This window comes from Herpailurus yagouaroundi, unplaced genomic scaffold (genome assembly GCF_014898765.1).
Source record: "Herpailurus yagouaroundi ecotype Mexico unplaced genomic scaffold, PumYag 166, whole genome shotgun sequence".
NCBI classification, from domain to species: Eukaryota; Metazoa; Chordata; class Mammalia; order Carnivora; family Felidae; genus Herpailurus; species Herpailurus yagouaroundi.
Window position 1 is genome coordinate 28,796,016 of NW_024412407.1, and position 14,368 is coordinate 28,810,383.

Sequence of the window (14,368 nt, forward strand, 5' to 3'; positions counted from 1 at the left end):
TGGCATTTTCAATTGCAGTCAATGTACACTGAAGGGGAGGAAATGAATAGTCGTCCCATTACAAATCACCCAGAGTCTCTATAGACACTCTTTTCACATAAGTGTGAAGTGAAAAAACCTCTAGGTTCCTCCTATGCATTTTTTAAAAATAAATTATCTCATAAACTGGTTCCAAATGTGGTTTTTAGGTAGTAATGTGTTGATAAATGTTATCAGTCAGCTATCATTTGTAGTCTTCATCCCTCCTTTTTTTTTTTTAAGTTTATTTATTTTTGAGACAGAGAGAGACAGAGCATGAACAGGGGAGGGGCAGAGAGAGAGGGAGACACAGAATCCGAAGCAGGCTCCAGGCTCCAAGCCATCAGCCCAGAGCCCCACGTGGGGCTCAAACTCACGGACCGCGAGATCGTGACCTCAGCTGAAGTTGGACACTTAACTGACTGAGCCACCCAGGCGCCCCCATCCCTCCTTTTTTTAAAAAAAAAAAATACTGTTTATTTATTTTTGAGAGAGAGAGAATGAGCAGGGGAGGGGCAGAGAGACAGGGAGACACAGAATCAGAATCAGAAGCTCAAACTCACAAACTGTGAGATCATGACCCTAGCTAGACAAAGTTGGACACTTACCCGACTGAGCCACCCAGGTGCCCCCATCTCTCCTTTTAAATATTCCTAAAGTGACTGATTTCAAGCTACCACCATGACGCCCCCACCACCATGTTGGAAAGAGAGGCACACAATCAGCTCTCAGAAGCTCACATCGAACCCACTCCAATATACCCAGACACAGACACCAAGACTGATGGAAAAGATGAGGTACACACAGCCCCAAGGTTCAGCTGTTACACCAACATTTGGAGAGGTAGGTGGGTATCAAAATCATTTTTTTTTCCTCTGCCTCACTGGAAAGTTTTCTGGTAGTGGACAATTATCTCAGATCCTGGTATAGGAGATATATCAAGAACAACTTTAAAAAGTGGAGGGGAGTTACGGGTGTGCTCAGTGGTCCACATGACATCTTAAGAACTCTGATTGGTATTATTATTGACTAGGAAAAAAAAAAGCACTTAGCATAAATTAACCTAGGGAATTCTCAATTCTCCCTAAGGAGTAAGTAGGCAGTAAGTGTGAATTCCATTTTATAGGAAGCTCAGAGCTTCTGAGAAGAAATCAAGTTGGGCAATAGAACCATTAAGCGGCAGTAATCCTTTTCAGCTGCAGAGTAGAAGAGGCCCTCTCCTCTGGGAAAAATAACTAATCTTTATTTCCCCATACACTCCAGTCTTAATTCAGTTGTTCCACTTAAACTCAACCTATTTTTCACCCAGCAGGTGCTTGAGGACCTGGATAGTCTAAACTAGAAGCAGCAGCTGCTGTGAATTTGAATTTTCTTTTCACCTCTTCAAATATTGCCACCAATCCTAAAATGTTTGGTTAGAATAAAGTGCGGCCCTATGAAATACACCGTATTAGTGAAAAACTAAAATTTGTCTTTCTTGCCCAACATTCATCGGCCAAAAGAATAAAAAAAATTTTTTTTCTCCTCCCCCAGATATACCTTTGTGTTCTCCATGCCCTGGGAAGAGAAGTAACCAGTTTTGGTTCAGACCCACTGGGGTAGATTAGGCTCTATGTGCTCAGAGGTAGAGGGTTTGAAGGGTTTTGCCCCAAGGGACCCTGAAGAGAGTTGGATGTCCCAGGACTGGAAGCTGGGGGTGATGGTGTCCATGGCAGGTGGGAAGCCAGGAGCAGAAGATACCTGCATACCAGCCTCTCACAGCACCTTGAGAAGCAGGAGCACTTCTTAAAATTAACAACTCAAGCAATGACAGATGTTGGCAAGCATGCAGAGAAAGAGGATCTCTTTTGCACTGCTGGTGGGAATGCAAATTGGTGCAGCCAATCTGGAAAACAGTATGGAGGTTCCTCAAAAAATTAAAAATAAAACTACCCTATGACCCAACAATTGCACTACTATGTACTTATCCAAAGAATACAGGAGTGCTGATTAATAGGGGCACATGTACCCCAACATTTATAGCAGCACTATCAACAATAGCCAAAGTATGGAAAGAGCCCAAATGTCCATCGACTGATGAATGGATAAAGAAGATGCGGTGTGTGTGTGTGTGTGTATGTATGTATATATACATGTATATATACATACATACACACACACACAATGGAATATTACTCAGCTATCAAAAATAATGAAATCTTGGGGCACCTGGGTGGCTCAGTCGGTTAAGAGTCTAACATCAGCTCAGGTCATGATCTCGCACTTCATGAGTTCAAGCTACACATCAGGCTCTGTGCGGACAGCTCAGAGCCTGGAGCCTGTTTCAGATTCTGTGCCTCCTTCTCTATTTGCCCCTTCCCCACTCACACTCTGTCTCTCTCAAAAATAAATAAACATTAAAAAAATTTTTTTAAATAAAATCTTGCCATTTGCAGCAATCTGATAAAACTAGAGTGTATTATGCTAAGCGAAATAAGTCAGAGAAAGACAAATATCGTATGACTTCACTCATATGTGGAATTTAAGATACAAAACAAATGAACATAAAGGAAGGGAAGAAAAAATAATATAAAAACAGGGAGGGGGACAAAACATAAGAGACTCTTAAATACAGAGAACAAACTGAGGGCTGTTGGAGGGGTATGGGTGGGGGGATGGGCTAAATGTGCGATGGGCATTAAGGAGGGCACTTGTTGGGATGAGCACTGGGTATTATATGTAAGTGATGAACCACTAAATTCTACTCCTAAAGCCATTATTACACTACATGTTAACTTGAATTTAAATAAGATTTTTAAAAAAGAAAGTATTTCTAACTTCAGATTGGACAAATTATTTAACCTCTGTGGGCCACGGTTCCTCACCTAAAAGTTGTGTATTCAACGAGATGATCCCTAAGATTCCTGGCAGCACTAAAATTGATTCCAAGATATTATGAAATCCCAAAAACAAAGGAAAAGAGAGAAATTGTTCTCACTCTATTGTCCACCCAGCTGGATTTATCAGATTAAGATTGTGAGTTATAAATAAAGGAAGAAAAGACACTGATACAATACAGAACTTGCACTTGGAGGAAGTACATTTTTCATCCATATGGATCTTAAATCATTTCACGTGCTAACAAATAATTAAACAGCCTATGTATAGAAATGATTTTGCCCATTCATCCACTTTTCTCCATAACAGTAAAAATAACTTTATTGCTTTATTATAAAACTGTATTCGAATAAAAATAGGGAAATGCAATCCTCAACATTTTCTGAGATCGAGCTCTGTGTCTCCATAAGCCCAAACAGCAATACACATACGCACAAAGGTAAGAGTGCCATCTGCTGGCTTAAATTGTCTAAACATGTCTTGCTAACGATACAATAAAAAAGTTACTCCACAAATAACTGCTAAAACTTGACTCTACATCTGCTTCATGAAAGCTCTGAACTTTCTATAACATGATATATAGAGCCTAAAGAGAAAAATCATTTGTCCTAAAGCCCAAAATACACAAAATATATGAACAAAGTATTATTCCTGAATTACCTAACTACTTACTTTCATCATAACCTACAATAGTGACCACATCAAGAAGCTATAAGCTTAGGTTATAAAGTAAGTAGACAGTCTTTCCTTAAGAGCTTTTAAGAAAGCTAGAATATCTGGAATGTTTATGCAGTAGGATATAGTGTCAATTGTCAAAAGTTTCATCAGTTTGACAGCAACAAAGGAGGAAGCTTATTAACAGGCTTCAAATAAGGAAAAAACAAAACACAGTTAAGATGAAGTCATCTGTCTGATATAACCATCATTTCATGCTTGCACCCTGGCATCAGTGGGCAGATGAGGGCCAGAATTAAGCACTTACCAACTCTTTCCTTCATGAGGTGCTGTGATATTAACATCAGGGCCTCCAAATTCATTCTTATTCCTCTTAATCCCCTCAAAATCTCCTTCAGAACATATTCTCTTTTAAGGCAACCCTTTATAGCAATGGAGCTGCTCAGAGAATGTCTCACATAAAAATGAAACATCCCAATTACTTACACCAATAATGGTGTAAGAACCCAGGAAAACCTATTCCATTGCCTAAAATGTTGGATAACTGCTTAGCACAAACCTGAAATTATCTAAGGATCTGTATGACGTGACTGGAATACTTTTTATTCAAAAAAGTACACCAAACTTCCTATGCATAAAGCATTTAACCAGAAGAAAACAATCATTCTACATAAATGAGATTCAGTATTGCCAAGAAACCAAGAGATGAACTAGCACACTGGTTAGCATCCTTGGCATGCCTCTTAATTTTCTGCCTTACCTGTATCATGAAGATCATCTCATGACAATTCACTAATTTGGGACACTAAAGGTGTTTATAAAGGTCTCATGATGCCATGCTGTGAGGTTGTTTGGGAAAGACCAATTATTAAAATATTGTATCAAGTAACTAGTATATTTTAAGTGAATTTAGTCAGGGACATAAACAAAATACATATGGAAAAAAAACACAATATACTCACTGTTCTTTTGCTGAAAGATGGTATCAACCACACTACTTCCTCCATGTACAACTATGAATGAGTGTAAGTAAGCTACACTACAGATTACACACAGTCTGTATTCTGGATTAAAACTATTTAATGATCAAAGTTAGTGTCAGTGACATATCTTCACACATGTTTCATCACTGGTACCAGGATGTAAGAATGCAGCTGTCTGAGGCTCACATACTGCATTTGTTCTCTGACAAAGTCTTTAGGTCACTTTGCCAGTCTCCACCAAACTAGTACTTGCCAAAAGTACGAATGACAGAGCCCCAAATAATGGACTGCATCCATCAGAGTGCAGGAAACCACTCACGGGTTTACACCAAGCTAATGATAATAGACAACCTGGAGGAAATTACTTCATGTAAAACATGCCATTCCTCATACTTACTCAACATTGAAAACCATCACAGATCAATATCAGACCAGAAGCAACTTAGATCTGTATCACACTCCATAACAAAATATTCTCTCATGTATTATTTCATTTGTTTTTCAAGATGCCCTCTGAGAAAGGCAGGCTATTTTATAAATTGAAAACATTGATGCAATTTTTCATTAGTAAACAGCTATGAGGTTTCTCCACTTGAGTAATGTTTACCCTAAGACTAAAACCGCAGTAGAGCTTGTCAATAATATACTAGTAAACCCTAAACCATAAACTATAGATTGACATAACCCAATGAAGCACAATGCTGGTGTCTGCCAGAAATATCACAGACTCTGTTGATGGAATTCATCTATTAGCCAAATGGCTGACACTGCCACACACAGCAAGAAATGCCAATGAACAGGTGCCCAAAGTAGACCGCTCTCTCTAGACCAGAAGATGTCAGCAAGGAGTGAAAAAACTTGAGTGACACCAATGAAACCTTTGTTTTTTGAATATATCAAACTCATTTATCGGTACCAAAATATATTTGAGATTATCTAGATGAAAAAACAGAAACTCCAAAAGGTTATATTTTATCAAGTTCCCACAGTTAGTCAGCAGACCCAAGACTAGAACTCAGTCGTAACCCTGAGTCCATTAGGGTTGCAGATTGAAACAATGTGAAAGAATACAGAATAATTCATCACAATGGTAAAAATAAAAATATATGTGGCCAATACACTAGTAATCAAAGAATTTTCAATTTAAACAAGATACTATAATTCACCATTTAGTGCTGCTGAGAATTTAATTACTAAGAGCATGAGAAACAGGGGTGCCTGGGTGGCTCAGTCGGTTAAGCATCTGCCTTCAGCTCAGGTCATGATCTCATGGTTCATGAGTTTGAACCCCACATCAGGCTCTCTGCTGTCCAAGCAGAGCCCGCTCCAGATCTTCTGTCCCCCTCTCTTTCAGCCCCTCCCCTGCTTGGGCTCTCTCGCTCTCTCTCTCTCTCTCTCAAAAATAAATAAAAACTTAAAAAAATTTAAAATTAAAAAAACAAAAATATTTAAGAGCATGAGGAAACTAAACAGACTACCTACATAAGCAGCATGTGGAAAAGTAAAGTGATTCAACATTTAAATTTAGATATAAAGACATAGATATAGATGATACAAAGATATATCCTTAAGAATATACAAATATCCATACCCTTTCATCCAATAATCCCATTTCTAAAATGCATGCAGAATAATTTATAACTCTTACTATAGTTGATTAACTTATTAAAGTTATAGTTATAACTATTTATAAGTTATAGTTAATTGACTTATTAAAGTTAATTACAACACATAATGGAAGCAATATGTCTACCTATATTAAATTAATAAAATTAAAATTAATGTTTGTCTCATTACAATTGTATACTATGCAGCCAAGAAAAATCAGGTTTTAGAAAAAGAGTTTATGATTTGAGAAAATACCTTAGGTACATTTTGATGTATTAATATATGTTGATATATATTGATGGGAAAAGTATTTATAAGAAATATGATAGATATGATCCTAATTAAGGCAATATTTGTGAATGAGCATATTTGGTAAATCCACAGTCAATAACACACATATAAAAAGACACTGAAGAACATGTAATAAGTAGTTATACCTGTATTAGAAATTATTGACTTTTTCCATCGTATGCTTTTCTATATTTTCTGCAATGAATACACATTTGGGTTTTCATACAAAAAAAATAATTTTGTTTAAAGTAACACAATGCGAGTTGAAACACAGCAATAAACTAGGACATGCTTTGACTGGGTCATTGGCTTCAGTGCTCCTAGGCACCTCAGTTGATCAAGGATTAGCACTTGGGCAATTTATCTGGCTCTTAGTTTTCTGGAAGTTAAGGCAAAAATAGAGTAGGAAGTTCCAATTTCTATCAACAGAAAACACATTATGCACAGTTCTTTTTTCCTGGAACTATAACTAAACAGGAATTTAGTATCATTCAAATCCTTATATAAAATACCTCATGAAATATACTGAGCAGGAACTTTACCTGTTATCTTAAAATTCAGTAGCTTTTAGGGCACCTGGGTAGCTTAGTTGGTTAAGCGTCCAACTTCGGTTCAGGTCATGATCTCACAGTTCATGGGTTTGAGCCCCGCATCAGGCTCTGTGCCGACAGCATAGAGCCTGGAGCCTGCTTCGGATTCTGTGTGTCCCTCTCTCTCTGACCCTCCCCCACTCATGCTTTCTCTCTCTCTCTCTCTCTCTCTCTCTCTCTCTCTCAAAAATAAACATTTAAAATTTTTTAATAAAAAATAATAAAAACTCAGTAGCTTTCTTTGGGAATCTTTTAGGCATCAATCCTATGATAAATCATATTCCACTATGTGAAATTAAATACAAATACAATTAAGTTGGAGATCTGTGTAATCTCAAGAGATAGGCCCTTTTAACAGTCCATTTTGGTAGCAAGTGTTTTTAATAAAACCATAATAATCTATCCTATAATGCTCTAATCTAGAGGATTCATTTCATCGGTTGTAACAAAGTCTGAGTTAGAAACAGAATGCTTCCTTTTATTTAAAAAGAATGTCTTTAATACCCCAAAATATTAAATTAAAACAATCACTTCAATCATTTCCCTAAGGGATAATAGGTAGTCAGTGTGTTTTTGCATGCTACAGACTGGAACACGTAACATGCTCTGAATCAATCAAAACACTTTTACCACAAATTTGAGAATGTCCTATATCAAGTGTTCGACTGCATTCTTAGCTACGGCATAACTAAAATTGTCTAGATTCAGGTAAACATGTCGACTTTACCCTAGTCTTAAATAACCATTCCACCAGTCATTTAATCAAAGGCAAAACCAAACCAAGGACTGAGACTTTCTCTTGGCCAGACTAGATATGCCAACCTCTCCTTCACCTACATCCTACACACTGTGTCGTTGCCCTCACTTTGCCTTGCTCCTATCCATGGCCAATTCGCTGTCCCGTCTACAGCTGTCTCCCACCAACTGTAGCACCAAAGGATATGTTTGGGAAGAACATTGCTCATAATGATATCTGTCTCCAAAAAGTTACGAGCATACCCCAGACATCCCTGTTTGCAAGTTGCTACCATTATTTTATTCAGCAAACGTTTTATTTTGTACCATGTACTAGTACAAAGTAATGTATAATATGGGTTAGAGAGAGATATGGGTGGAAATATGCAGAATACAGGGTTATAATTCTTATGGTAGCATTATGCATATGGTTCAATGAAGAGTAAACTGTCAAGTTTATCCAAATGAGAGTTACAAGTTCAATACTGTAAACTATATGTTCATATCCATCTTTTAGTGGCCTTCAAAGTGTTTTTGAAGTTTTACTGTTATTCCAGTATATTGGGATTTAAGGAGCAAGCGAATAGTTTGGCCATTTTTCTAGCTTTGATCGTCTTCTGTCCCACTCTCAGAGCACATATTCATACTTCACTATTTTATTAATATAGTTAACCGATACAAAACGGCACTACTTAAATGATCGGTATACAAAGGCATTAACACCCCTCTATTGCTTTTGGGGGTTTGGTGAATGTCTGTCATGTTTGTGACAATCCAGCATCTTTCGTACACTCTTTTTTCTGTCTGAACGTTTTCACACATTCTTAAATGTCTCTTCAACATTGAGCCAGAACGCCAATCTAGCTTTCGCAGCTGAGTAAAAGTATGTGATCCACCCACACAAGACTTCAGTCTGGGAAGCTGGTGACATGAGAAACTAGATGCAGATGTAATGCATCCTTCAGTAAGCGTGGCAGCAGACATATCTGGCTTTCTGGGGTCGGAAGTCCCAGAACTTCCAGGGTCCGGTCCAGTATCATCAGTGAAGTTGAAATGTCCAGGACAAACTGCAGTGTCTGTACTAAGTGGTGGTAGCATTGGTGCCTTTGCTAAAGCAGCCACTAAGGTCTGTTGGGGGCGTTATTTCCAGTTGTTCAGTGTCTGAACCGGACATGTCCAGTCTATTGGAGATTCTTTGATGAGCCAAATATATTTTAATAAGCTTCTTTCCTGCACAGTTAAGCTAAGGTGGATTTTGCTGTTTGAAACAGTGACACATTTCCAACGGCCACTGACTGAGGAGGGAGCCTTCCCTAAGGATATCTGATTCTTAGCCTCCCTAATAATCACGGAGCAATACCCCGGAGCACTCCACTTCCTACCCCTCAGGAATACAGACAACACATGAGTACTTGCAAACTCCCTTGGCAGCTTGCCGTCCTACTTACGCTTAGCTCAACAACTGGAGATGGCTTTTGGAAATGGACTTACATTTCTCTGCTTCTTGGTATGTACATCCTTTCACTCCCTTCCTCCAAATCTTAGCATATAACACTATTAATTTTCTTTACCTAAAGAAGCATCTGTTTCCACCTACTATTTACCTTCGAAGTGCAAGCCAGTTCTCTCTACAGTACAAAACATTTTTCCAGTTCCACAGTGGCTATTATGATAGCTGAATTTTAAAATATTTCCAAATTGTTTCTGAAAGTCTTCATGAGGAATTTAAACTTTACCTTTACCCATAACAGACCTGGTAATTTCATTCAGAAAAAAATTTTTCATACGTTAATCATATCACGTTTCCCTAATTGACTTACCCTGTTAAAGTGTCTGTTCATTGAGTTGATCCATTAATATAGATTTTACCAGCCTCTCTGACATCTGAATGGTTCCTTCTGGAATACCAGCTTTACTTGCTTGTTTTTGTACAGTATATTTTTACAAATAATAGGAGCTCAATGTTTTCACCTACAAACAAAGAAGTCTCCACAGGTTGTGGCTTTTTAACAAGTATAGGCATGTTTATGCAGAAGCATACATAAACACTAATTTTTACTCTGAACTCTTGGAATTTATCAAATTCATCAAGATGGGGCTGAAATTTTCTTTCATTGAAATATATGAAAGGCAGTGTACTTTCTTACACCACATACAAAAATAAACTCAAAATGGATGAAAGACCTAAATGTAAGACAGAAAGCCATCAAAATCCTTGAGGAGAAAGCAGGCAAAAAACCTCTTTGACTTTGGCTGCAGCAACTTCTTACTCAACACGTTTCCAGAGGCAAGGGAAACAAAAGCCAAAGTGAACAATTGGGACCTCATCAAAATAAAAACCTTCTGCAGAGCGAAGGAAACAATCAGCAAAACTAAAAGACAACCGACAGAATGGGAGAAGATATTTGCAAACGATGTATCAGATAAAGGGTTAGTATCCAAAATCTATAAAGAACTTATCAAACTCAACACCCAAAAAACAAATAATCCAGTGAAGAAATGGGCAAGAGGCACGAACAGGCACTTCTCCAAAGAAGACATCCAGATGGCCAACCAACACATGAAAAAAATGCTCAACGTCACTCATCATCCAGGAAATACAAATCAAAACGACAACAAGATACCACCTCACACCTATCAGAATGGGTAACATGAACAACTCAGGCAATGACAGATGTTGACGAGGATGTGGAGAAAGAGTATCTCATTTGCACTGCTGGTGGGAATGCAAACTGGTGCAGCCACTCTAGAAAACAGTATGGAGTCTCCTCAAAAAATTAAAACTAGAACTACCCTATGACCCAGCAATTGCACTACTAGGTACTTATCCAAGGGATACAGGTGTGCTGTTTCAAAGGGACACATGCACCCCAATGTTTATAGCAGCACTATCAACAATAGCCAAAGTATGGAAAGAGCCCAAATGTCCATCGGTGGATGAATGGATAAAGAAGATGTGGTGTGTGTGTGGGTGTGTGGGTGTGTGTGTGTGTGTGGGTGTGTGTGTCTGTAATGGAGTATTACTCAGCAATCAAAAAGAATGAAATCTTGCCATTTGCAACTACATGGATGGAACTAGAGGGTATTATGCTAAGCAAAATTAGTTAGAGAAAGACAAATACCATATGACTTCACTTATATGAGGACTTTAAGACACACAACAGATGAACATAAGGGAAGGGAAGCAAAAACAATACAAAATCAGGGAGGGGGACAAAACATAAGAGACTCTTAAATACAGCGAACAAACAAAATGGAGATAAGGATTACAAGCACTAAGAAGCATTAATCAAAGCACATATGGGGCACTAGTTCTTTATGTTACTGATATAGGTCAGCACGATTTCTGCTGTACAAGGGAGGGAAATGAAGTTTAGCATCATGCCTGGAAAAAAGATTAACACATATTTGGCCTCAAGAGTGTATGAGAATAATAGCAATAATTGACTGCTTAGGGCATGCTAAGCATTTCTCAAGAAATTTACAGGCATTATCTCATTTAATCCTACAACAACACCAAGATATATCTTTATAACCCATTTCACAAATGAGATACACAGAACTTAAGTAATTTTCCAAAGGTCACCACTGAATTTGGGACTCAAACAGGCAATCTAAGCCCAGAGCTTGTGCTTTATTTCTCTCCCGGGTCCTTGAAATTATTTGACATTCCATATTATAGATTTCTAAGTATGTGATTAAAGACATGAGAAAGAAGAAGGGAGGAAGGAAATGCTTAGAAAATCTCTAGCATAAGGAAATATTCCTCCTCGAGGATTTGAGCAATGATATTACCCTCAGTATGTATAAATAAATAAATAAATAAATAAATAAATAAATAAATAGTGAAGCGATATTACTCAAATGTTGATAAATACAAATCCTGGCAAAACAGCTTCCAGCTGTTCAAGCTAATTGCTTGGGTTTTTTGTTTTTTGGTTTTTTTTTTTTTTTTTTTGGACTCACTTGTTCAGAGAATTTGTGATATTTTTAGCTGTGTTTTCCATTTGCATCATCAACAGAGACTGAACAAGAAGACATTGCTTTAATAATCAAATCAACCACATCTCAATAATTAGCCACTTGCTTCAACATAAAACGTATTTCACCTGCAGTATATGGAATGGAGAATTTCTAAATTGTGCTTGCAAGGCTCATCAAGCTGCCCTGTGCCACAATAACTCACACGTACACATGCACTTGACCCTTGATAACCACCATGTTTCACATATACATGTATTTTTTGCCTGTTTCCTGATCACTAGAGTCCACAGAGTAGCTACAACTGTGAAGAAAGCACCCCTGGTAAGACAAACTTCCCAAAATAAGGAAAATAGATCACTTCTAAGAGCGGGGTTCCTTGCCATCATTAACTCAAACAAACAGGTATTGAGTGCCTAATTTGTGGTACAGGAATGGAGACAGGGCATAAATAAACACAGACCCTGTCCTCAAAGAGCTCTACCTAGTTTATAGACTAGGCAAGAAAATCAAATATTATGATGCACTGATAAATATTATAATCAAGAAAGCAAAAGACATTATGGAAGCCCAGCAGAGGCATTTAGATGGAGAATAAAGAGATAGAATATGAATTTCACCCCTGGCTTGAATAGGGAAACATTTCCAAAATAAAGCGTACTTGAACCAAATTTTAAACATTGAGAGATTTTAGCCAGGGTGAAGGGAATTCCAAGCCTAGAGAAGATTATTAACAGTCACCCTCAGAAAAGTGTATTGAAACAGCAAACTACAAGTAGGTTGATGTGACTCACTGACAGTGTGCATGTGGAGGTATGGTGAGTGACAGAACTGGAACAATTCCAAAAGCCACTTGCCCTGAAAAATATAGGATGTGAATTATTCGCTGATAGTCTCTGATACTTACATATCCCCTCAAGGATAAATAAGTGTATTCCAAAATACGTAGTTAGAAAACCACTGTACAGGTTTTGACTAAACATGGTAGACTGGACAAATAGAAGACTGAATAAATGAAACCCCACTAGTATAGTTAATAAAAATATACAATCCATAGGACAAGCATAGAATGGATACAACAGCAAATGAAAGATGTTAAAAACATTTAACAAGATGGAAAGCAAATGGATGGATGGTGAAATGACTTAATAGATGTGAGAAGGCTGAGGGCATTCAGAAGAAAAACAAATATGACCCATGACCAGCTGCACTGCAGAATCCAAGAAAAACATAGGAATTAGAGGCAACAAATAGCTATGAAAGTGGGTATGAGGGCTGTGGCAAGTACCCCTCATGCACCTTGGAAAAAGAAAGAAAATCTACTATGGAGAATGGGAACGAAAAAGGCTCTAAAAAGGCACAGCGGAGGGAGGACAAGAAGTACCATATTACAAACAAAGGGATGACTTCTACTACTCCCAAACATGAGATCAAAGGACTCTCTTTTGGAGAAATTAACTGAATCAAGAAGACGGATCTGATGTTTACACTGAATACTAAAAGACTGGTACAACTTTGAGCAGCGTGAGCAGGACATCCCAGACAGAAGGTAGAGCTTGTGCAGATACGTCATCATGAAGGAGTGTGGCAAGTCGGAAGAGTGGCAGGAAGCTCAGTGGGTTTAACAAATAGCGTGTGTCAGTTGGAGAAGGGTGAAAAAAAATCACACTGGGGAGAAGTTCAAGGTCTACCCATTAAAGGCTTTATATGTTAGAGAGACTGCATTGCCCATTGTATGCAAGAAGGGAGTTTCCATAGGAGAAGGACATGGTCAGATTTAGAAAGAAAAATATGGTTGTAGTATAAAAGATTACCAGGATTGAAGTAAACTATAGTAATGGAAATCCAGCTAGGGGACCGAGATTTTCTTATCTCAATGAGAAAAAACAGAGACTGAAGGTAATGGGATTGAGGAAAGTTAGGATTCCAGAGACATTTATAAGGTAAGACTGATGGAATATTTTTATACCTGGATATAAGTGTGAAAGGGAAGGTAAGGAGGCAAGGATGAAGCTTAGGTTTCTAGCTTAGGAATGATGGTGGCACTATTAACTATAGTAGGGAACATTACAGAAATTGTCACGTTGACAAATGAAAACAGTGCAGTAGATTCTGAGATACACAAAGTCTGAGTTACTCTAGGATATCTCTTCTGAGAGATGGAAACATTATCTACAATTCAAGAAAGTGAACTCATCTAGAGGTACAGATCTGATATTCAGCACCACGTGAATAATGAAGACGTGGTAGGAAATGAAAGCATATAGAGGAGGCAAACACACATCACCACTCTCAGCTCTGTGCCCAGGGAAAGCTTCACAAAACTACTGGAGGGTTCTTTCTTGCTAAGCCCAAATGTGACTTCAGAACCCTCCTCATTATTGTTCTCCCAGCATCTACCTCCAGTCAACCAGAGTTGGTACCGGAATTAAAAATAAAAGTAAAAAAATCCATTTGTCTTCCTTGATGTAGAGCAAGAGAGGACAATCAAGGACTGGACTCTGAAGAACAGGTTCTCAAACATCTTACAAACTGTCAGCTTCATGGATGTACGCTGGTATGAGCAGAGACCAAAAATCTGTATGAAGGGATGATAAATTAATCTTAAGC